The sequence below is a fragment of the Mesoplodon mirus genome (genome assembly GCF_964341445.2).
Source record: "Mesoplodon mirus genome assembly, chromosome: 5".
Classification (NCBI taxonomy): Eukaryota; Metazoa; Chordata; class Mammalia; order Artiodactyla; family Ziphiidae; genus Mesoplodon; species Mesoplodon mirus.
The window spans coordinates 72,223,965-72,247,208 of record NC_138980.1 but is presented as its reverse complement, the minus strand read 5'-3'; the positions used below and the strand labels follow the sequence as shown (position 1 = coordinate 72,247,208).

Genomic DNA, 23,244 nt, shown 5'->3' with positions numbered 1-23,244 from the left:
ACTCCTGCCATGGAGACCTGTCTCTGATGGAGACCTGGGAAGAGCCAAAGCTTTCAGTATTTTAAAGAAGGGTAGCCCCTTGCCCCCACTCTTTAATGTGCTAAGTCTGTGCCTTCTCCTTCAGCTCAGACCACCATTCATCCTTACTGCACTGCTGGTTCCTGGTCACCTTGGGACACCCTAGCTGGCCCAGGCCCTCCTTAAACAAACTCACAAGAGTCAATACAATCACTATCAAAATCCCAACAATGTTTTTTTCAGATATAGAAAAATCCATCTTAAAGTTCATATGGAATCTCAAGGGACCCTGAATAGCCAAAACAATCTTGAAAAAGAACAAACTTGGAGGTCTCATATCACCTGATTTCAAAACTTACTTCAAAGCTATAGTAATCAAAAGAGTGTGGCATGCATAGGGACAGACATATAGGCATATAGACAAATGAAATATAATAGAAATATAATACAAGAAATACAAGAAATAAATCCTCACATATATAGTCAAATGGTTTTTGACAAGGGTGCCAAGACAATTTAACGAGGAAAGAACAGTCTTTTCAACAAACAGGGAAAACTGGATATCTACACGCAAAAGAATGAAGTTGGATCTTTACTTTACACCATACACAAATATTAACTCAAAATGGATCAAAGACCTAAACATAAGAGCTAAACTATAAAACTCTTAAAAGAGAACATATGGGAAAATCTCCATGTCATGTCATTGGATTTGGCAATGATTTCTTGCAAATGACACCAAAAACACAGGCAACAAAAGGAAAAATAGATAAATTGGGCTTCATCAAAGTTAAAAACTTTTGTGCATCAAAGGACAATACCAATAGAGTGAAAAGGAAACCCATGGAATGGGAGAAATATTTGCAAATCATATAAGGGGTTAATTTCCAGAATATATAAAGAACTCCCACAACTCAACAGCAAAAAACAAACAAACAACCGAATTTAAAATTGGACAAAGGACTTGAACAGACACTTCTCCAAAGAAGATAGGCAGATAGGGACTTCCCTGGTGGCGCAGTGGTTAAGAATCCGCCTGCTGGGCTTCCCTGGTGGCGCAGTGGTTGAGAGTCCGCCTGCCGATGCAGGGGACACGGGTTCGTGCCCCGATCCCGGAAGATCCCACATGCCGCGGAGCGGCTGGGCCCGCGAGCCATGGCCGCGGAGCCTGTGTGTCCGGAGCCTGTGCTCCGCAACGGGAGAGGCCACAGCAGTGAGAGGCCCGCGTACAGCAAAAAAAAAAAAAAAAAAAAAAAGAATCCGCCTGCTAATGCAGGGGACACGAGTTCGAGCCCTGGTCCGGGAAGATCCCACATGTCGTGGAGCAACTAAGCCTGTGCGCCACAACTACTGAGCCTGTGCTCTAGAGCCCACGAGCCACAACTACTGAGCCTGTGTACCACAACTACTGAAGCCCGCGCGCCTAGAGCCCGTGCTCCGCAACAAGAGAAGCCACCGCAATGAGAAGCCTGTGCACCGCAACGAAGAGTAGCCCCTGCTCGCTGGAACTAGAGAAAGCCCGTGTGTAGCAACGGAGACCCAACGCAGCCAAATAAATAAATGAATAAATACATAAATAAAATAAAATACAAAATCTAAAAAAAAAAAAGAAGATAGGCAGATGGCCAGTAAACACATGAAAAGGTGTTCAACATCACTAATTATTAGGAAATTCAAAATTAAAATCACTATGAGATACTAATTCACACCCATTTGGATGACTACTATTAAAAAACAAAAAAACTGGGCTTCCCTGGTGGCACAGTGGTTGGGAGTCTGCCTGCCAATGAAGGGGACACGGGTTCGAGACCTGGTCTGGGAAGATCCCACATGCCGCGGGGCAGCTGGGCCCGTGAGCCACAGCTACTGAGCCTGCGTGTCTGGAGCCTGTGCTCCGCAGCGAGAGAGGCCGCGACAGTGAGAGGCCCGCGCACTGCGATGAAGAGTGGCCCCCACTCACCGCAACTAGAGAAAGCCCTAGCACAGAAACGAAGACCCAACACAGCCAAAAATAAATAAATAAAAATAAATAAATTTATTAAAAAAAAAAAAAAAAAACTAAACTGAACAGAAAATAACATGTGTTGGTAAGGATGTGGAGAAATTGGAACACTTGTGCATTGCCAGTGAGAATGTAAAATGATGCAGCTGCTGTGGGAAATGATATGGCAGTTCTTCAAAAAATTAAAAAGAATTACCATATGATCCAGTAATTTTAGTTCTGGGTATATACCTAAAAGAACTGAAAGTAAGGACTTGAACAGATGTTTGTACACTTGTGTTCACAGCAGCATAATTCACAATAGGCAAAAAGTGGTAATAACTCAAATGTACGTCAGTGGATGAATGGACAAACAAAATGAGGTATATACATAAAATGGAATATTATTCAGCCTTACAAAGGAAGGAAATTCTCATATATACTACACTATACATGAACTTTGAAGACATTATGCTAGGTGAAATAAACCAGACACAAAAAGACAAATACTGTACGATTCCACTTGTATGAGGTATCTAGAGTAGAGTTCATAGAGACAGAAGGTAGAATGGTCATTGTGGGCTAGGGGGAGAAAGGTATGGGGAATTGTTGTTTAATGGGTACAGAGTTTCATTTTGGGATGATGAAAAAGTCCTGGAGATGGATGGTGATGATTGCTGTACAGCAATGTGGATTTACTTAATGCCACTAAACTATACACTTAAAAATAGTTAAAGTGGTAAATTTTATGCTATATATATTTTACCACAATAAAAAAAGAAAAAGTTGAACGGGAGTAGGCACCTGAATCTGTAAGTGTCCTCTTCTGAGAGCTTCCTCATGACCCTAGGAGATAGTGGAAGGGATGGGGGCAAAGGAAGGGGGCTGTCTGTTCCCTACCTCTACCACCAACCTCCCTTTATTTCTGCCTCTCTAACTTGTGGTCATTTCACATGTCTTGTTCTATGTGTGTTGTCTAGATTGTGACTGTCATTCTCAAGTAGGTAGACTCAAGAATAAAGAAATATGACAGCAAGAGGTGACAGGTGTTAGGGGGATAGATTCAGGTTCAGCAGGGATTCTCAGAGCCTTGGAGGGGGTTGGCAGATTGAAAAGTCTTCCTAGTCTTAAAAGAGGAGTAAGTGACAGTTAAGAGGCCAGAGAGATGGGAGAGTCATAGTCAAGCTAGGGGCACACAGAATGAGGCCACTGTAGCTGAGTTCTGTGGTCAAGGTAGCAGGAGATGGGGCTGGAGTCAGATTGGGCAGGACATTTACCCAAGGGGATCATAGCACCCTGGAGCGTTTGTAGTAGGAAAGAGATCCATTTGACTTACATTTTGAGATGCTCACTCTGGCTGTTGGGTGAAGAATGGACAGCAGGGGGCATGGGTAGGAGCAGGCAGACAGTGAGAGGCTGCTGCAGGCATCCAGAAGAGAGGTGGTGGTAGCTTGGCCTGGGTGGTGGTAGTGGAGGTGGAGGGCTATGGACAGATTCTTGAGGTGTTGGGAGGAAGAGATGCCAAGGCCTGTGGCTAGATTGGACATGGGGCTGAGGGGCTTGCTGGCCAGGGGTCTTGGGTGGATAGGTGGATGGTAATACCATTTACTGAGCTCTAACCAGTGGTGGGACAGGTTGAAGGGACAAGTCTGGCACCTGGTTGCTGAGAGATGAGTGGTCAGTTCACCTTTGCTGGTTACACATCACAGCTCTTATATTCAGGAAGTTCTTCGAGTCTAACCCTGACCTTCCAGCTGCAGTTGGAGCTCCAGCCATTCCAGGATGCCCTTGGTTAGTCTGCTCGTTGCTGAGAGGTGGTGGGACTGAGGCATGGGCTAGCGGCCAAGGGCTTGGGTGGCAGGTGTGCCTTTTTCATGACCGCTATTAAGCATATCAACCTGTGGTGCCTGTCAGACTCAGACCCAGGGAGCCCATGCCAAGGTGCATGGGCTGGAGGACCCAGTACAGGAGTTTCCTGACCCAAGCACTTCAGGTCCATACATGCCCCTCATCCTGCCTCTGGAGCCCTCTCTCAGCTCAGAAGCATCCCCCAGGGCCCTCAAGAAGGGCTCTTCTTCATGATTCCTTCAGAGGTAGAAGGTGGAGAGCAAAACCTCTGATCTTGATGCCAGACACAAACTCCAAGAAATTACTCACCAGAGGGCAAAGCTTCAGAACTGCCGGAAAAGGGCCCTGCCCCACAGTCTGATCAGAATTAGCTGGTCAGCAGGGGCTGTGGCACAGGGGGCTTTCAAGGTTGGGGCCAAGGCCCTGACCAGGCACAGCTCCTTCCAGAGCTGGGCTGCCCTTCACCTCATCTTACCAAACTACAACTGCGACCAGGGAGCCATAGGCAGCAACCCCCTTGGATCTGCCCCCCTAGCTGACCAGTTGGGACCCTCAAAGCCCCCAGACCTACCCAAGACTGACTCGCCATGTGTTTGGGGTCCCATCAGTGGCTTCTTCATCCCGGATCCCTATCGTGCCCTTCTGGAAAGTGTCGATCGGTGCCGCAGCGGCCCCCATCCTGGAAGCCTGCTCCCTGACACCCTCAGGGAAGGGTCCCAGTATTGGCCTCTCATGAGCTTCCCATTCCCAGGAGCTGGGATCAGATGACCAGCCTACTCAGGTTTTCTTCTCCTGTCTACCCACCCACCGCTTAGCTCTCCTGGGCCTGGCTCACAGCCATGTCTGGTGTTAAGGCCTGCCAAAGGGTAAAGGGACAAGCACTGGGGAGGGAAGAGGTGACCGGGCTTCCACCTAGCTGGGACAGAGCCAGGGAGTTGTCCCAGCAGAGATGACATTTTGGGAGTCATTAAATCTGGAGGAACGGAGGGGATTCACCTGGGTGGTAGCTCCCCCTCTCCTGAGCAGAAGCTTGTGTGGTGTAGCCTTGAGAGGCAGGCCTCTAGGGGAGGAGCCCTTTGGCAGGGCGCTCTTTCCCCATGATGCCTCCTGTTCTGTGCTTTCGCAGCTTGAGTGGTGAGGATGCCTTCCTCATGGGAGCAGGGTCTCCAGGATGCTCAGCCCCAGGCCTGGTTCTGCCCTGAAGCCACACAGAAACGCCTGCCCCCGATCCTCCTCCCCACAATCCTGTGAGCTCCCTCAAACCACCCACTCCTGGCTGGGCTCCTAGATTTGCTCCAGAGAGCTGGATGGGGTAGGAGGGGCCTCACTAAGTGTCCAGGGTCCACTTCAGGCAGGGGCTGGGCCTGGCCGTGTGCAGAAGTGTTGTGGGGTGAGGCCGGCCCGGGACCCGCGTGAGGTGTCAAGAGAGGGGCTGATGGCTAGAGGGGTGGGCCATCGGGGGAGACTCAGCCAGTGTGCTCTCCCAGTAGCCACCTCTGACGGCTCCAAGGGCTGCCCTAAATCCTACTGTCACTTCATCTCCATTCTCGGCCACTGCCAAGAGCCCTGGTCTCTCAAGGGTGAGCCAGTAGGTGAGCTAGCGAAGTCGGGACTGCCCCCTCCCTTCCCGCCACCCTTCTGCCTCAGGTTCTGGGCATGGGACAGAAGTGCCCATCCCTGCTTGCCATCCTACTCTGTGTGGTAAACAATGTAACCCACATGGCAGGCCCCTTTTGCCCATGAGATTGTGTCCTGTGGCTCTCCTGGGGGCATTAGTTCTCCCCCTACTTCCATGTCCAGACCCTGGCCAGGGTGTGCCCTCCATGCCTAGGGAGCCCCTCAGTGCTTTTCAGGGGTCATGCCATTTGTCTCTGTTCCTGGCAGTGCCCTGGGAGAGGAAACCCAAATTCCCTGAGGATAGAAGGTCAGGCAGTCAGGGAGAGATGGAGAAGGGCACATTACCGAGAGGAGTGAGTGGAAAGGTGCAGACCCTCTTCCCCTTGCCCCTTGTTCACCACCCTTGTCTGGCCAGGTGATTCTCCCACTTGCCACCACAGCAATCTCTGGGAGGAAAGAGGCTGAAGTCTCTAGGGTCTCTGGATATTTGGAAAGATGGGATCAGGGATAGGAGGACTGCTAGAAGTAACCTCCAGAGAACAACCATGACCTAGGATGGAGTCCTCATGGGCCTGTCAGATTGCTCTAAAACTGGATGGGGGGCAGCCTCCATAGGGGCCTGAGGAACCCCCACCCTCCCAAAGGATCCTGATCTTTGCTAGGTCCTGTAGTGTCAGGCTACTAACCCTGGTACAGCCTCCCACGCTGTTAGATGAACCCTCAGGGAGTCAAACATCTGGTCTTCAGTGTCACTTTGGCTACTTGCCAGAGCTTCGTGAGCTTCTGCCCCTCTCTGAGAGCCTCAGTTTCTGCATCTGTAAAATCGATATTATCATTCCAAGGGCTCAAAAGAAGTTGGCTTTGTTCCTAAATATCTCCCTTCTCTGCCAGTCATTCATTCCAAAAGCCCATTCTCCTTATTAGCGAGTTCTGGTTAAGCACTGCTCTAGTCAGATACTCTTGAAAGGTGGTTGGGGGCACAGTGAGTTTCTCATCTTTTGGGGAGGATGCATTTTTCTGATGCCATTGGGCCTTCTAGCCCCTTTCCCCAGTGCTGGCCATGCCCCCATAAATTGAGACCTCTAGGCAGCACCCTTGCCAGCACCCTGTGCTATGCCCAGATGATTCCAATCCAACGGACTGCAGCCTGGGCAAAGATGTCAACACAACATTCCTTTGCTAATGGTAGCCTAAGCTGTCATTGGCCCAAGCAGGACTCTGACACTCAGCCATGCCACCCTCTATTTCAACTGACACCTGTTGGCTGAGTCCTTCTTTTGCGCCAGGCACCTTGATAGGCTAGGAGGCAGGGAGTGGGCAGAGAGGAAGGTTAGCCATTCCATTGCCCCGACTGGTCCCCAGAGACCAGTGGTATCCTCATACACATGGCATTGAGGTTCCATGCTAGCAAAATCCTCAAGGTGGGGACTTGCCCCTGAGAGCCAGTCAAGGAGGGCAGAGAGGGTTCAGCCAGGTCTCCAGACCCCCTCACACCCTTAATGAGGTGGCAGTGCCATCAGATGTCTGGTCCAGCAGGCTGAACAGAGAGAGCAGTCCTCTCACATTTAAGAGAAAATAGGATGTTGGGTTTACTATCAGGCTCAAAAGCAGGGAGCTGGCAATAAATCAAGAACTGAAAAGCTATGTCAGTGCTTCAAACTAAATTTCCAAGCCTGGGAAACAATTGCGCATTAAAATCCATTGGAAGAAAAAAAAATCTATTAAAATTTCAGGAGAAATGCTTTGCTATAAATTAGATTTTTCTGCCAACCAGGATAATTCAATAATTTCCCCTTGACATTCTTGAGGTTGCTCCTTGGGGGGAATTATGATGCTTTGAAGTTGGGAGCGATTGGTTTCCAAGAAAAGATGAAGAGTTGACTGGGAGTGGAGGTGAGAGGGCAAGGAGGGGACTCTTCTACTAAAGGGGAAGGGGGCCCCCTTTGGAGGCTCTGTGCCACTGGACAGAGATTTTCCAGGATGGCCAGGAGGACTGCAGTGCAGCGCTTTGACCAGGGAAATGCCCCAGGCCAGACTTGACTCTGATAGGAGAGTGTGTGTATATGTGTGCGGGGGTGTTTGGGGAAGATCTTGGGGTCCTCCAATATCATCTTATAGTTAGGGCAGCCTCAAGTCTTACAGCTTTCCTAAATAACTGCCTAAAACCTTCCTCAACCCTTATGGAACCAGAGCTGGTTTCAGGTGCCCAAGGTCACTTCTTAGTTCTGGGTGCAGGGTAGGCGGAGGTGGCTGCCTGCCTCCCAGTCTTCCTTTCTTCCTTTGCTGTGCAAGATTCAGCACCAGCCAGGACCCGTCCCTCACATCTTATTTATCTCCTGTAATTTGGGGCTTTGCTCCTAGCCCCTATCAACCCTTGTCTCTCTGTACAAGGTCCAACACAGCCATGATGCCAGACTGTCTCTGGCATCATTGGCCAAAGCCACTCTGACTGGACAGGACAGCTGGCAGAGGAGGGTGCCAGGCAAGGGGAGGGATCTTGGAGGACTAGGCACAATCAGACAGGCCACCGGGTACCAGCCTCCAAGACAACTGTGGGGAAGGGGCAAGGGACCCAAGTCAGGACTTGGGTAGGACAGGGCTCCAAAGTCAGCCAGTCTGGCTGTGAATTCTGGCTCCTCCACTGGCAAGTGTCTTAACCTCTCTAAGCCTTGATACTGCTATCTGTAAAATGAGATAATACTAGTACCTACCTTATAGATAGAACTAAATGTGACAATGTGTGTGAAGCCCCTAGCACTATGCCTGGCACGCAGAGGTGATACACAGTAGTATCTTTAGGACAGCTCTTCCCACTGCAGGAAACCCATCCCCTGAAGCCCCTGCTCAGGCCCCCTTCTCTCTCCCCTCTCTCCCTTCTCTCCCACCAAAACTTGCCTGTCCTTGCGGACTTACCTCCTCAAACAGAACCACGAAGAATGACGTTTGCCCGTAGAGCTGGGCTGCCCGCTGAGCGCCATCACACAATTGTGCTTGGGAAGACTTTACCCACGGTGGTCACTCATTGTTGCTACCAACTACTCTCCCAGGAAGGTTAGTTGATGTTAAAATACTCTCATTTTGCAGAGGACCTGGGAGGTAAAGTGACACTGTTCAAGGTCACATATCTGGGAGAAGAGGTTGGAGCTGGGACTAGGGCCCAGGTCAAACCAGCTCAACCAGAGGCAGTCATTCATCTTAAAATACATCCTTCTTCCCATCCTTCCTTCCTTCCTTTCCTCCTTCCTTTCTCCCATGAATCAGAGCCTCCCAGAGCCCACACAATGGCCACTGGGACAGAGTGGCAAACTGAGGCAGGGATGCATGGGCGTCATCTTCTTTCCAATATTCTCTGAGTCTCCAGAAGGAAGATCATGGAGCACAGCAGAAAGAGGTCAAAGGGGAAGGAAGTGGGAGAGTCTGGGAAAGTTTCCATTTAAGCAGCTGTCAGAACAAGCCATTCACTTGGACACTGCCTGACTCATAGAATAGAGAAATTCGGGGTTTTAAAGGTCATCTCATCCCACCCTCTTTTTGAATCATTTCTTCCACAGGTGCTCCCCCCCCTAGATAACAGGGAGCTCACTACCTTCCAGGGCAGCCCCAGGGTGCTCTTTGTTCCTCCACCCCTTCTGGGGCTCAGACTTGGCTTTCTGTGGCACAGTCCTGGCCCTGACCCCACACAGGTAGGGGCCAGCCAGCAGCTTCTCACTTGGCAAGGTCCCAGGTTTGGGGAGCTAATCTGTGAGCAAGGCAGGGCCTTTCTGGAGACTGCGTCTCTCCAGACGACAGAGCTGGGTGCTGTCAGGGCAGTGTTCCCCGGGGATAGCCCCGTTCCTAGGAGTTTCCCCTCAAAGTGGAGGTCAAAGGGAAACTTAGGGCTTGGAAACTTTGCGTCCACCTGAAACCAGGCTGGGAGTTCAGCAGAGACGTAATCAAGACCACTGCAATTGCCTCAAAATGATAAATATTTGAACTGAGTTAGCCCCAGGCCAGGGGATGTCCAGGTTTCTGGTTTTGCCGAGGGAGGCACCCCCCAGGGGACCTGCTAGCACCTGGAGGGGCAGGACATAAGAGACATGGGAGCTGGGAAGGGGCAAGAGGTGTCTGGGGGTTTGGAAACTCTAGCCCTTACCATTCCGTAGCTGTGTGACCTTGAGCAAGTCGCTGGGCGTCTCTGAACCTCAGATTCCATGTCTCTTAATGGAGGTAATAGTGGCGCCTGCTTCAGAACCCTGATGGAGGTAACAAGACACGATGCCAGCAAAGTGCCTAACACTTAGTGAGCTCTCTGAAAGTGCCAGCCTTTGTTACTATTTGCAGCAGATGGGGAAACCCGTGGGAAATCCGGGCGCCTCTGGGAAGCTGGGGGTGGTGGGCCGGAACTTCCCGGAGCCCTGGGGCTGGGCGGGGCGTCCCGGGTTGGGCCCCGCCTCCTGTGTCCCGTTCCTCGGGGCCCGCAGAGCTTCCTTGCAGCCGCCGCAGCTGAGTCACTGCGGCCCGGCCGGCCGTTGGCCTTATCTCAAGACGTGTCTGCCCCTCGAAAGCCCCCGGCCTACCCGCCCGGCTACAGCTAATTTGCACCAAGTCCCTCCGGCAGTCCTGGAAAAACTCCCAGGGTCGCATAGGTTTGGGGTCCTGAGGAAGGAGGGAACCTCCTTCCAGGCTGTCTGGAGGTATCCAGGAAGCCCCTTGCCTAGAAAAGTCTCCCTGTGCCTACAGGCACTGCTCCTTTCTTTCCACCATTAGCTAAACTTTCCTTGGGAGTAAGCATTGTCTTCTGCAGATTTCTCTTTTAAAATGCTCATTCCCACTCAGTGCTTTAAAGGGGAAACCAGAAGACTGGAGAACGGGGCGGATAGACCCTAGGAGCCAAGAAGGGGAGGAGTACTGAGAGGCCGGCCTGGGATTTGGCTGCCTCCTAGGCTCCCTCAGGCCCCGCCTGCCGTCTCCCAGCCCCCTGGACTCTAGGGGAAGTGGTGGGAGGGGGAGGGGGAAACAGAGCTGACAGATTCTGTAAACAGAGCTGGTTTGGGCCTCGGCCAAGGACTGGGTGTCCTGGCCCAGGCTGGGTGTGAGGCCCATCCGCGGCTCTCCAGGACACCCCGCCCTGACCCGCTAACCCCGGAGGTGCCCGGCCCATAGCCAGCTCCAGCCAGGATGTGTCTTGAGTTTGGGGAAGTTGGCCAATTCCCACGTGGGAAATGTGTCCGAAATGGGGGTAGGGGTTTCCCTCTAAGAACCATCATTGATCGTTCATTCACCAAGTGTCAGATTCAGGCATGGGGACAGCATCTGGTCCCTGCCCAGGGGAGAAGCTGGTACTGGGTTGTCACCCCACCCCCATCTCACCTCTGATCCCGCCCTCTGCTCTTCTGCTGCCTGAGGCAGAGTCCCTGTGGGGTAGGAAGTTGAGTGAGGGGGCTCAGGTTCTGAGAACTCTTCAAGACCCAGTCCTGCCCCCTTGGTTTGTTGTCAGGTGTGGTATCCCATGCCCATAACCTCACAAGGGCAACTCAGAACGCAGCAAGGAATGACCTGGAAAGGAGGGAGAGAGGACAGGCATCCAGGGGTACTCAAGGATACTCAAGGTTGGAAGCAATAGCCAGCAGTGGGTATGAGGTGGGAAAAGGGGTCTTTGGGTGTTTAAGGGAACAGGTGGCTCCAGCTGTGGGCTATGCCTTGGAGGAGAAGAACATGCAAGATGTGGAGAGGACTGGTGGCAGGAGAGGAGAGAGGTTGACCAATGAAATCTGTAGGGTGGGCCCCAAATGCCAATCATAAGTTCTGGACTTTACGGTTAGGGTGATGTGCCCCTGGATGATAGTGGGTGGGGTGGACAAAAAAAGGGTCCCGTGGAAAAATATGTTTGGGAAGCACTGCATTCAAAAGACTTAAATACCATTTACTATAGGCTTTATCAGAGCCTTTCTTTCATATGCTAATTAATAAGCATCTTTGTTCTTCAAGAGGGGGACAGGGTATGCAGAAGGCCCTCTCCCACCATAAGCCCTGCCCCATGGGACTTGGTGCTCTTCTGAAAACATTAGGACCCAAGTGTATCTTACTCGCTGGCTCTGGTCCAGGTGGAATGGATGGCACATGTAGTCACCAAGGAAAACATGGTTTTCCTAGAAACCCAGATTCAATGACCATCTCCTCAAAGGGAGGTCAACCTGTAGAAGCCCAGGCAAGGGGCGATGGTCATAAGAGAAATCGTTATGAATGAGTTTGGCAGATTCACGATTCTGGGTTACAGGCTCCAGGCAATATCCTGTTCCTCAAATCAGGTCCCCAGGTTAGCATCAGTGAATCAGGGATACCTGGTCATCGTTAGGGAACCCCATGTCCTATGTAGAGAACATACTGACTTTGAGGTTATAAGCTGTAGCATTAAGGCTGATTGAGGCTGCACTCCAATGTAGTTCCTCCACTAGGACATACCCTGAGCTAAGCTTCACATGGCCAAGTGTCTGACTCCATAGAAAGCACAAGAGCAAAGGTAGTCCTTAAAAACTGGGCTTTCTCACTGCTTTAGTGAAGTAGTGACATCCAAGCTATGCTGCTCAGGGACCCCTCTGACAAAGCGTAACCAACACCAATAAGACCTGCATCCTCACTGGGAGACAGAGTGACCAGAAGAACAGCATAGGGAAGAGACAGCAGACCCTGCATGGGACCTTCCTGGACTATTCCAGAGCATTCCCTGGGGCTCCCAGAAATCCTTGGGGCACCAAGCAGGGGGCCGCAGAAGCCCTGCTTGAGCAGGTGGGAGTTAAGAGTCAGGGATATGTAAGCTGGAACCATGCCTGGGTCCCCTTGTCCTCACAGGCTAGGGAAGCAATGTGTGTGTACCTGCATCCTCCCCATACTTGGAAGCTGCTCCAGTAAACTGTAAGATACAGTATGGTGAGGACATCTTGTGTGTAGTGTGAGAGCATGCTGAGAAGCAAGAGGTCAGTGGGAGCTAGCACCTCCGGGGAAGGGCTCCAAGATGAGGCAGGGTGTGTGGTAAGCCTTTCCAGGTTGCTAAGTTTTAGTGGTATGGAGAAGAGAGGACTGGCCTGGCCTGGCCAGTCCAGCCAGCATCAGGATAGAGGCTGGAGAGGCCCACAGAGTCATCATCACTAACTTCTCTGAGGAACTGGATCTCAGGCTTAGGAATATAACGTGTCTCATGGGGGCCTGCAAACCCCTAAGCCCTCCCCTGCATCAGGCCTCACTCCTGCTCGTCGACAGATGAGCCTCCTGAGTCTTCTCCATGTATTTTCCTTTCTTCCTCGCTCACGTTACTCCCCAGCCTGTCACTTTCCAACACCCCGACATGGCACTGAAATGGCTTTGGCTGGGTGTCACCGGAGTCCTCCTGTCAGATCCATTGAAGTTTTTTTTTTTTTTTTCTAAATTTTATTTATTTATTTATGGCTGTGTTGGGTCTTCTTTGCTGTGCAAGGGCTTTCTCTAGTTGCAGTGAGCGGGGGCTATTCTTCGTCATGGTGCATGGGCTTCTCGTTGCGGTGGCTTCTCTTGTTGTGGAGCACGGGCTCTAGGTGCGCAGGCTTCAGTAGTTGTGGCACTCAGGCTTAATAGTTGCGGCACACAGGCTTAGTTGCTCAGCAGCATGTGGGATCTTCCCAGACTGGGGATCGAACCCGTGTCCCCTGCATTGGCAAGAGGATTCTTAACCACTCACCACCGGGGAAGTCCCAGATCCATTGAAGTTTTAAAAAATAAACAGCTTGCTTGAGATCTAATTCACACACCGTACAATTCACCTATTTAAAGTATACAATTCAGTGGTTTTTAGTGTATTCAGAGTTGTGCAATGATCACCACAATCAATTTCAGAACGCTTCATCACCCTCCTCCTCAAAAAAACATGCCCATTAGGAGTCATTTTACTTTTCCCCTCACGCCCCACTTCTAGACCTAGATAACCACTAATCTACTTTCTGTCTTTATGGATTTGCCTATTCTGGATATTTCATTTAAATGGACTCACACAGTATGTGGCTTCTTTCACTTACATAATGTTTTCAGTGTTCACCCGTGTTGTAGCATGTATTAAAATTTCATTCCTTTTTATGGCTGGATAATATTCCATTGTATGGATATATTTCATCTGGTTTATCCATTCATCTGTTCATGGCCATTTAGGTTGTTTCTACTTTTTGGATATTATGAATAATGCTGCTATGGAATTCATATACAAGTTTTTGTATGGGCATATATTTTCATTTCCTTGGGTATATTGCTAGGAGTAGAATTGCTAGGTTATATGGTAACTCTATGTATAATGTTTTGAGGACCTGTCATATTGTTTTTCCAAAGCAGCTGCACTGTTTTACGTTCACATCAGCAGTGTGTGAGGGTTCCAATTTCTCCACATCCTTGCCAACATTTATTATTATCTGTCCTTTTTTTTTCTTTCTTTTTTTTTTTTTTGTCCTTTTTTTTTAATTGAGGTATAGTCGATTTACAGTGTTCTGTTAATTTCTGTACAGCAAAGTGATTCAGTTATACGTATATATACATTATTTTTTTATCTTCTTTTCCATCATGGTTTATCACAGGATATTGAATATAGTTTCCTGTGCTATACAATAGGACTTGTTATTTGTCCATTCTATATATAATAGTTTGCATCTACTAACCCCAAACTTTCACTCCATATATGTCCTTTTTTTTTTTTTTTTTTTTTTTTTTTTTTTTTTTTTTGCGGTATGCGGGCCTCTCACTGTTGTGGCCTCCCCCGTTGCGGAGCACAGGCTCCGGATGCGCAGGCCCAGCGGCCATGGCTCACGGGCCCAGCCGCTCCGCGGCATATGGGATCCTCCCAGACCGGGGCACGAACCCGTATCCCCTGCATCGGCAGGCGGACTCTCAACCACTGCGCCACCAGGGAGGCCCCATATATGTCCTTTTGATTAGAGTCATCCAAGTAATGTGACATAGGATCTCATTGTGGTTTGATTTGCTTTTCCCTGATGGCTAATGATGTTGAATGTTTTTTTCATGTGCTTATTGGCCATTTGCACTCTGTGTTCTTTGAAGACATGTATATTCAGATCCTTTGCCCATTTTGTTAAACTGAGTATTTGTCTTTCTATTATTGAGTTGTAAGAGTCCTTTATATATTCTAGATACAAGTCTCTTGTCAGATACATGATTTGTAAAAATTTTCTACCATCATCTGGGGTGTTCTTTTTACTTTCTTGATGATGCTCTCTGCAGCACAAATTTTTTTATTTTGATGAAGTCCAGTTTATCTCTTTCTTCTTTGGTTGCTTGTGCTTTTGATTTCATAGCTAAGAAGCCATTGCCTAATCCAAGTAATAAATATTTATTCCAATGTTTTCTTTTAAGAGTTTTACCTGTTACATTTAAGTCTTTGATCTGTTTTGAGTTAATTTTTCCATATGATGTGAGGTAGGGATCCAACTTCATTCTGCATGTGAGTATTCAGTTGTGCCAGCACTATTTGTTGAAGACTGTTCTTCCCCTGTTGAACTGTCTTGATACCCTTGTCAAAAATCAGTTGATCTTAGGGAATTCCCTGGTGGTCCTGTGGTTAGGACTCTGTGCTTTTGCTGCTGAAGACCCAGGTTCAATCCCTGGTTGGGGAACTAAGGTCCTGCAAGCCGTGTGGTGTGGCCAAAAAAAAAAAAAAAAAAAAATCAGTTGACCTTAAATGTAAGAGTTTATTTCTGAATTTTCAGTTCTATTCTGTTGATCTATATGTCTCATCCTTATGCCAGTATCACACAGTCTTGATTACTGTAGCTTTGTAATAAGTTTTGAAAGCAGGATGTGTTAGTCCTCCTTTTTTGTTCCCCCAGCTTGTTTTGGTTGTTCTTGCTCCACTGTGTTGCCACATGAATTTTAGGATCAGCTTGTCAGTTTCTGCAAAGAAGCCCATTGGAATTTGATGGGGATTGCATTCAATCTATAGATTACCATCTCAACAACATTAAGACTTCTGATCCATGGACATGGGATGTCTTTCCATTTATTTAGATCTTTAATTTCTTTAAAAAATGCTTTGTACTTTTCAGTATACATCTTACACTTCCTTGGTTAAATTTATTCCTAAGTATTTTATTCTTTGTGAATTGTTTTCTTAATTCATTTTTGGATTATGTTGCTAGTATAGAGAAATACAATGGGTTTTTGTATATTGATCTTTTTTTTAAGATAATATTTTCTAAATATTTATTTATTTAGGCTGCGCCGGGTCTTAGTTGTGGCATGCGGACTTCTTAGTTGCAGCATGCATGCAGGATCTAATTCCCCAACCAGGGACTGAACCCGGGCCCCTGCATTGGGAGCATGGAGTCTTACCCACTGGACCACCAGGGAAGTCCCTGTTATTAATCTTATATCCTGAAAAGTTGCTGACCTTATTTATTAGTTCTAATAGATGTTTAGTGGATTCCTTAGGATTTTCTATATACAAGATTGTGTCATCTGTGAATAAAGATGGTTTTACTTCTTTCTGGTCCAGCAGCCTTTTATTTCTTTTTCTTGCCTAATTGCCCTGACTAGAAATTCCATTACAGTGTTGAATAGAAGTGATGAGAGTGGACATTCTTGTCTTATTTCTGATCTTCAGGGGAAAGCATTCAGCATCTCCTCATTAAATAGGATATTAGGGTTTTTTGTAGATGTTCTTTATCAGGCTGAGGAAGTTCCTGTCTATTCCTAGTTTGTTGAGTGTTTTTAGCATAAAGGGCTCTTGAATTTTGTCAGAAGTTGTTGAGATTATCATGTGGTTTTTGTCCTTTATTCTATTGCTATAATATATACATTAATTGATTTTCAGATGTTAAACCAACCTGTGCTCCTGAAATAATCACATTTGGTCATGGTTTATAAAACTTTTTATATGATATTGGATTTTGTTTTCTAGTATTTGTTGAGGACTTTTATATCTATATTCATTAAATATATTGGTCCATAGTTTTCTGGTTTTGATACCAGAGTAATACTGACCTCATAGAATGAGTTGGGAAGTGTTCCCTCATGTTTATATTTTTTAATGACTTGGTTTTCATATTGCAAAAATAAGAAAATACAGAAAAGTACAACTAAAATTAAAGTTAGTTATAATCCCACTAAGTAGAGGTAACCACTGTTAATATTTAAGTGCATTTCGTCCCCATTTTTCCTACGCTTATACATGTTAAAATACAAAATTGGCATCATGCTCTATATGGAGTTTGGTATGCTGTTTTGCTTTTTTTTTTTTTTTTAATGTTAAACTTACATTTGTGGGGACTACCCTAGTGGTGCAGTGGTTAAGAATCCGCCTGCCAATGCAGGGGACACGGGTTCCAGCCCTGGTCTGGGAAGATCCCACATGCCATGGAGCAACTAAGCCCATGCGCCACAACTACTGAGCCTGTGCTCTAGAGCCCGCGAGCTACAACTACTGAGCCCATGTGCCACAACTACTGAAGCTTACGTGCCTAGAGCCTGTGCTCCACAAGAGAAGCCACCACAATGAGAAGCCCATGTACCGCCATGAAGAGTAGCCCCTGCTCACCACAACTGGAGAAAGCCTGCATGCAGCAACAAAGACCCAGTGCAGCCAAAAATGAATAAATAAATAAGTAAATTTATTTTTTTTTAATTACATTTTTTTTTTGTGGTCCAGTAGATAAGACTGGTGGTCCAGTAGATAAGACTGGTGGTGGTCCAGTAGATAAGACTCCATGCTCCCAGTGTAGGTGCCTGGGTTTGATCCCTGGTCAGGGAACTAGACCCTGCATGCATGCCACGACTAAGAAATCCACATGCCGCAACTAAAGATCCCACACGCCACAACTGAGACCCGGCACAGCCAAAATAAATAAATAAATAAAATAAAATAAAGTAACATTTGTGAGCTACAGTGGAATATTATTCACCCATAAAAAGGAATGAAGTACTGATACATTCTGCAACATAGATGAACCTTAAAGACATCATGCTTGGGCTTCCCTGGTGGCGCAGTGGTTGAGGGTCCGCCTGCCAATGCAGGGGACACGGGTTCGTGCCCCGGTCCGGGAGGATCCCACGTGCCACGGAGTGGCTGGACCCGTGAGCCATGGCCGCTGAGCCTGTGCGTCCGGAGCCTGTGATCCGCAATGGGAGAGGCCACAACAGTGAGAGGCCCGCATATCACACACACACACACAAAAAGACATCATACTAAGTGAAAAACCAAACCCAAAACGTCATATATTGTATGATTCCATTTATAGGAAATGTCCATAAATTAAGGTAAATCCGTAGAAACAATGCAGATTGGTGGTTGCCAGGGGCTAGAGAGTGTATGTGTTTGGGAGGTGGGGGGAATGTGGAATGGAGAGTATGGAATGCTTAGTGAGTACAGGGTTTCTTTTTCGGGTGAGGCTAATGTTTAGAACTATTTAGAGGTGGTGGTTGCACAACATTGTGAATATACTAAATACCACTGAATGGTTCATTTTAAAATGGTTATCTTCGGGCTTCCCTGGTGGCGCAGTGGTTGAGAGTCTGCCTGCCGATGCAGGGGACACGGGTTCGTGCCCCGGTCCGGGAGGATCCCACATGCCGCGGAGCAGCTGGGCCCGTGAGCCATGGCCACTGAGCCTGCGCGTCCGGAGCCTGTGCTCCGCAACGGGAGAGGCCACAGCAATGAGAGGCCCGTGTACCGCAAAAAAAAAAAAAAAAAAAAAAAATGGTTATATTCATGTCATGTGAATTTGACCCCAATAAAAAAAATTACATTTGTGAGCATTAGTATATGTGATTTAAAGCTATTTAAAAGTGTGATTCTAAAATATTTTATTAGACTTTTAAAATTACAATATGTACATATTTTGTTGTTATGAAGTAAAGTAATAGTTAAGGTTTATGTGGAAATCCCAGAATCCCATAATGATTTCTCAGCAGCTACAAATATTTCATTAGAGATATACTTTGTTTTATTGTATATCTAAGTCATCTAAAATTATTATTATATTATGCTATAATGAATATCCTTAAAATTGTTTCTTAGAAGTGAGTTATTATTTCCTAAGTTACTATTTCCTAAATGAGTTGTCATTTACTTAGGATTGATTTCTAGAAGTGAGTGTTTGGGTCAAAAGGGAGGAATCAACATGTGTAAGATTCTTCAAGTTCACTGCCAATTTTTTTACACAGCTTCAGCAATTATAATATTTTAAATAAATCTTTGCCAGAAAAGGCAAAAATATAAAGTTTTATAAGATAGTATAGGAGAATATCTTCACAATTTCAGGAGAGAGAAGATTTTATTAAGCTAGACACACTCAAAAATCATAAAATTAATACATAAATTGAATTATTCTCAAATTAAAATTTCCTGTTCATTAAAATATTACAAGAGTTAACTGGCAAGATACAGAGTCCGAGAAAATATCTGCAAAACATATAATTAGTAAATGGCTGTATCCAGAGTATATAAAGAACTTCTATAAATTCATAAGAAAAACAACTGAGTAATAGCGAAAGTACTATGTATAAAAGTTTTTGAGTATACCTAAGGTAGTATTTAGAGGAAAATCTATAGCATTAAATGTATATATTTGAAAAGAATTGTTGAAAATATGAGCCAAGGATGCATTTCAGGAAGTTATATTCAAAGTAGAAGAATGAAATAATAAACATAAGAGAAGAAATTAATGAAATAAAAACCAAACATACAATAAAATTTTTAATATTAAAATTTATTTTTCAAAAAAATAAGGAAATTGAAATAACTCTATTATGAAGAAAAAAAGAAAATAAAGAAAAAAGAGAGAATAAATAAATAATAGTAAGAATGAAGAAGGGGATATTACTAGAGATCAATACACATTTAGAAGATACTAAGAAGATATTAAGAACAACAATGCCAATAAATGTAAAAAATTCAAGTGAAATGGAAAAATCCCTAGAAATAATAATTTATCCAAGGTGGCTCATGAAGAAATGGAAAATCTGAATAGTCTCATAAATATTAAAGAAATTGAATCAGTATTTATCTATTTATTTTTTTAAAGTGAAGTATAGTTGATGCACAATATTACGTAAGTTACACAAATCACAATTTTTAAAGGTTATATTCCATTTATAGTTACTACAAAATATTGACTGTATTCCTTGCATTGTACAATATATCCTTGTAGCTTATTTATTTTATGCATAATACTTTGTACCTCTTAATCCCCTACTCCTATATTGCCCCTCCCCCCTTTCCCTCTTCCCACTGGTAACCACTAGTTTATTCTCTATATCTGTGTGTTTCTTTTTTGTTATATTCACTAGCTTGTTTTATTTTTTTAGTTTCCACATATCAGAGATATCATACAGTATTGGTCTTTCTCTGTCTGACATTTCACTTAACATAATATCCTCTAAGTCCATCCATGTTATTGCAAATGGCAAAATTTAATTCCTTTTTTATGACTGAGTGGTATTTCACTGGGCGTATATGTGTACATATACATGTATATGTAAATATGTACATATCTCACATCTTCTTTATACATTCTTCTGTTGATGGACATTTAGGTTGCTACCATATCTTGGCAATTGTAGATAATGCTGCTATGAACGTTGAGGTGCATATACCTTTTTGATTTAGTGTTTTTGTTTTTTATGTATATATACCCAGGAGTGGAATTGCCGAGTCATATGGTAGTTCTATTTTTAGTTTTTTGAGAAACCTCCATACTGTTTTACACAGTGGCTGCACTAATTTGCATCCCCACCAACAGTGTAGGAGGATTCCCTTTTCTCCATATCCTCACCAACATTGTTATTTGTGTTCTTTTTGATGATAGCCATTCTGACAGGTGTGAGGTGATATCTCACTGTGGTTTTGATTTGCATTTCTCTGATGATTAATGATGTTGAGCATCTTTTCATGCGCAGGTTGGCCATCTGCATATCTTGTTTGGAAAAATGTCTATTCAGGTCTTCTGCCCATTTTTTAATCAAGTTGTTTGTTTTTTGGATGTTGAGTTGTATGAACTGTTTATATATTTTGGATATCAACACCTTATCAGTCATATCATTTGCAAATATTTTCTCCCATTCAGTAGGCTGTCTTTTTGTTTTATTGATGGTTTCCTTTGCTATGCAAAAGCTTTTCAGTTTAACTAGGTTCCATTGGTTTATTTTTGCTTTTATTGCCTTTGCTTTAGGAGACTGATCCAAAAAAATATTGCTATGATTTATGTCAAAGAGTGTTCTGCCTATGTTTTCTCCTAGGAGTTTTATGGTTTCTGGCCTAACATTTAGGTCTTTAATCCATTTTGAGTTTATTTTTGTATATGGTATTAGAGAATGTTCTAATTTCATAGTTTTACATGTAGATGTCCAGTTTCCCCAGCATCACTTATTGAACAGACTGTCTTTTCTCCATTGTATATTCTGGCATCCTGTGTCATAGATTGTCTGACCATAAGTACATGGGTTTATTTCTAGGCTCTCTATTCTGCTTCACTGATCTGTGTGTCTGTTTTTGTGCCAGTACCATACTGTTTGATTACTGTAGCTTTGTAGTATAGTCTGAAGTCAGGGAGCATGATTCCTCCATCTCTGTTCTTCTTTCTCAAGATTGTTTTGGCTGCTCAGGGTCTTTTGCATTTCCATACAAATTTTAAATTATTTGTTCTAGTTCTGTGAAAAATGCCCTTGGTATTTTGATAGGGATTGCATTGAATCTGTAGATTGCCCTGGTTATTATGGTCACTTTAACAATATTAATTCTTCCAGTCCATGAACACAGCTGTCTTTCCATCTGTTTGTGTCATCTTCAATTTCTTTCATCAGTATCTTATAGTTTTCCAAGTACAGGGCTTTTACCTCCTTATGTAGGTTTATTCCTAGATATTTTATTGAATCAGTAATTTAAAATCTTCCCACAAAGAAAACTTCAAATCCAGATAGGTTTACCTGTGAATTATAGTGAACATTCACAGAAAATAAAATTTCATTCATACACAACCTATTCTAGAAGTTTAGAAGTTTCTACTCCCAGAAAACCAAAGCTATCCTTCTCACCTCATTTCATGGAATTAATATGACCCTAACCCCCAAATCTGACAGGATCAGTATAGGAAAATTAAAGCCCAATCTCACTTATGAACACAGATATAAAAAATGCTAACCAAAGTATTATTAAACAAAATTTAGGATCATACGAAAAGTGTTATTTAAAAAATTTAGGAGCATCAAGCTTAGTGAGGCCTGGTAGGGCTTAGAGGCCCGGCTGGCAGCAGCCGGGGAACCTGAGGCCAGGGCGTCGTGCGCAGGCCCTACTGGGCTGGGCTGTAAGCTGGCCACAGCCTCGGCAGCTGCAGCGAGGCCTTCCGGATGCCGGTTGGGACTCTTCAGAGCAGAGCGGAGGCTGCGCCTCGGCTGCGGGCGGGGTAGAAGGCCAGCGGACCGCTCCCTTGTGTGCGGTGGATGCAGCCACGGTGATTCATGCCCTAGAGGAAGAGAGCTTCGTGCTGTCCATCTCTTCGCCTCTGATGCAGAATTTGATGCTGTGGTTGGATATTTAGAGGACATTATCATGGATGATGAGTTCCAGTTATTACAGAGGAATTTCATGGACAAGTACTACCAGGAGTTTGAAGACACAAGAGAATAAGCTCACCTACACACCTATTTTTATAGAATCTATTTCTTTGGTAGAAAACTATATAGAAGAATAGCTGTTGGAACAAATTCCTGGATTTAATATGGCAGCTTTCATTACAACTTTACAGCACCATAGATGAAGTGACCGGTGATATTTTCAACATCCTGCTCACGTTTACGGATCTTCTGGCTTTTAAAGAAATGTTTCTGGACTATTGAGCAGAAAAAGAAGGCCGGGGACTGGACTTAAGCAGTGGTTTAGTGGTGACTTCATTGTGCAAATCATCTTCTATGCCAGCTTCCCAGAACAATCTCTGGTCCTAGGTCCCACCTCCAGGTAATGGGATCTTTCTAGATATCACCAGCCCAATAGACTGGGAGAGGCTTTGGCTAATGATGTCAGAAGAATACATCTTGGAAAGACTGACTCTGTTCTGCAACTCTTCGTTAATGTTAAGTATTGATGGGTCAGAAGAAAATTAGCTGACTTTCCTGGGACACGTTCTTGTCCTCAGTAACCCTAGTACTCCTCCCCGAGTAGACACCTCTCTCAGGAGCTTCTGAGTATGGCTCCTGCATCAAGCCCAAGTCCAGCATTCCACCTGAGGGGCACTTCCCCAGCATACATGTTGGTGTGTCCATGTGGGAGGAACCCACCATCATCAACTGTCTTGGCCCAGCAGGCCTTGCACGTCCCACGAGACTTTTTGTGCACTCACAGCTTTTTATATGGGTCAAAGTTTCAGTCCTGCAGTCTCAATGGGGTTTTTGACTGGGAGTATTTATCTAGGGTTTAACTCAAGCTAGCTGACCATCTCAAGATTTTTGAAAATCCTACTATCACAGTTCATCTTGGCTGTAGGAATCAACTTAGAGAGATTTCCCTTGCCTAAAAGGTACATGTGAAAATCAATTCCTAGTCTTACATGTACAGTCCTTGTATCGCTTTCTGCTGCTCCTGATGTAGTTCCATTGTTTCTATAACTCTCGTTTACGTGTTTTTTTAAAAAATAAATTTAGTTATTTATTTATTTTTGGCTGCGTTGGGTCTTCATTGCCGTGCACGGGCTTTCTCTAGTTGCAGCAAGCGGGGGCTACTCTTCGTTGCGGTGCACGTGCTTCTCACTGTGGTGGCTTCTCTTGTTGTGGAGCACAGGCTCTAG

The 23,244-nt window shown here is 45.3% G+C and overlaps 1 long non-coding RNA gene and 1 pseudogene across 2 annotated transcripts; one reads left to right on the top strand and one right to left on the bottom strand.

The window, feature by feature from the left end:
- Positions 1 to 6,039: 6,039 nt before the first annotated feature.
- On the bottom strand, positions 6,040 to 9,731 carry LOC309805816. The gene is made up of 3 exons (XR_014294311.1): positions 9,597 to 9,731; positions 8,378 to 8,553; positions 6,040 to 6,279 (listed from the first exon to the last, which is right to left on the bottom strand). It is a non-coding gene; the product is annotated as an uncharacterized lncRNA (long non-coding RNA).
- A 12,222-nt stretch (positions 9,732 to 21,953) lies between these two features.
- LOC309803877 (ADP-ribosylation factor-like protein 2-binding protein) lies at positions 21,954 to 22,840 on the top strand (annotated as a pseudogene). The gene has a single exon. The product of its transcript is annotated as an ADP-ribosylation factor-like protein 2-binding protein (transcript).
- Positions 22,841 to 23,244: the final 404 nt, after the last annotated feature.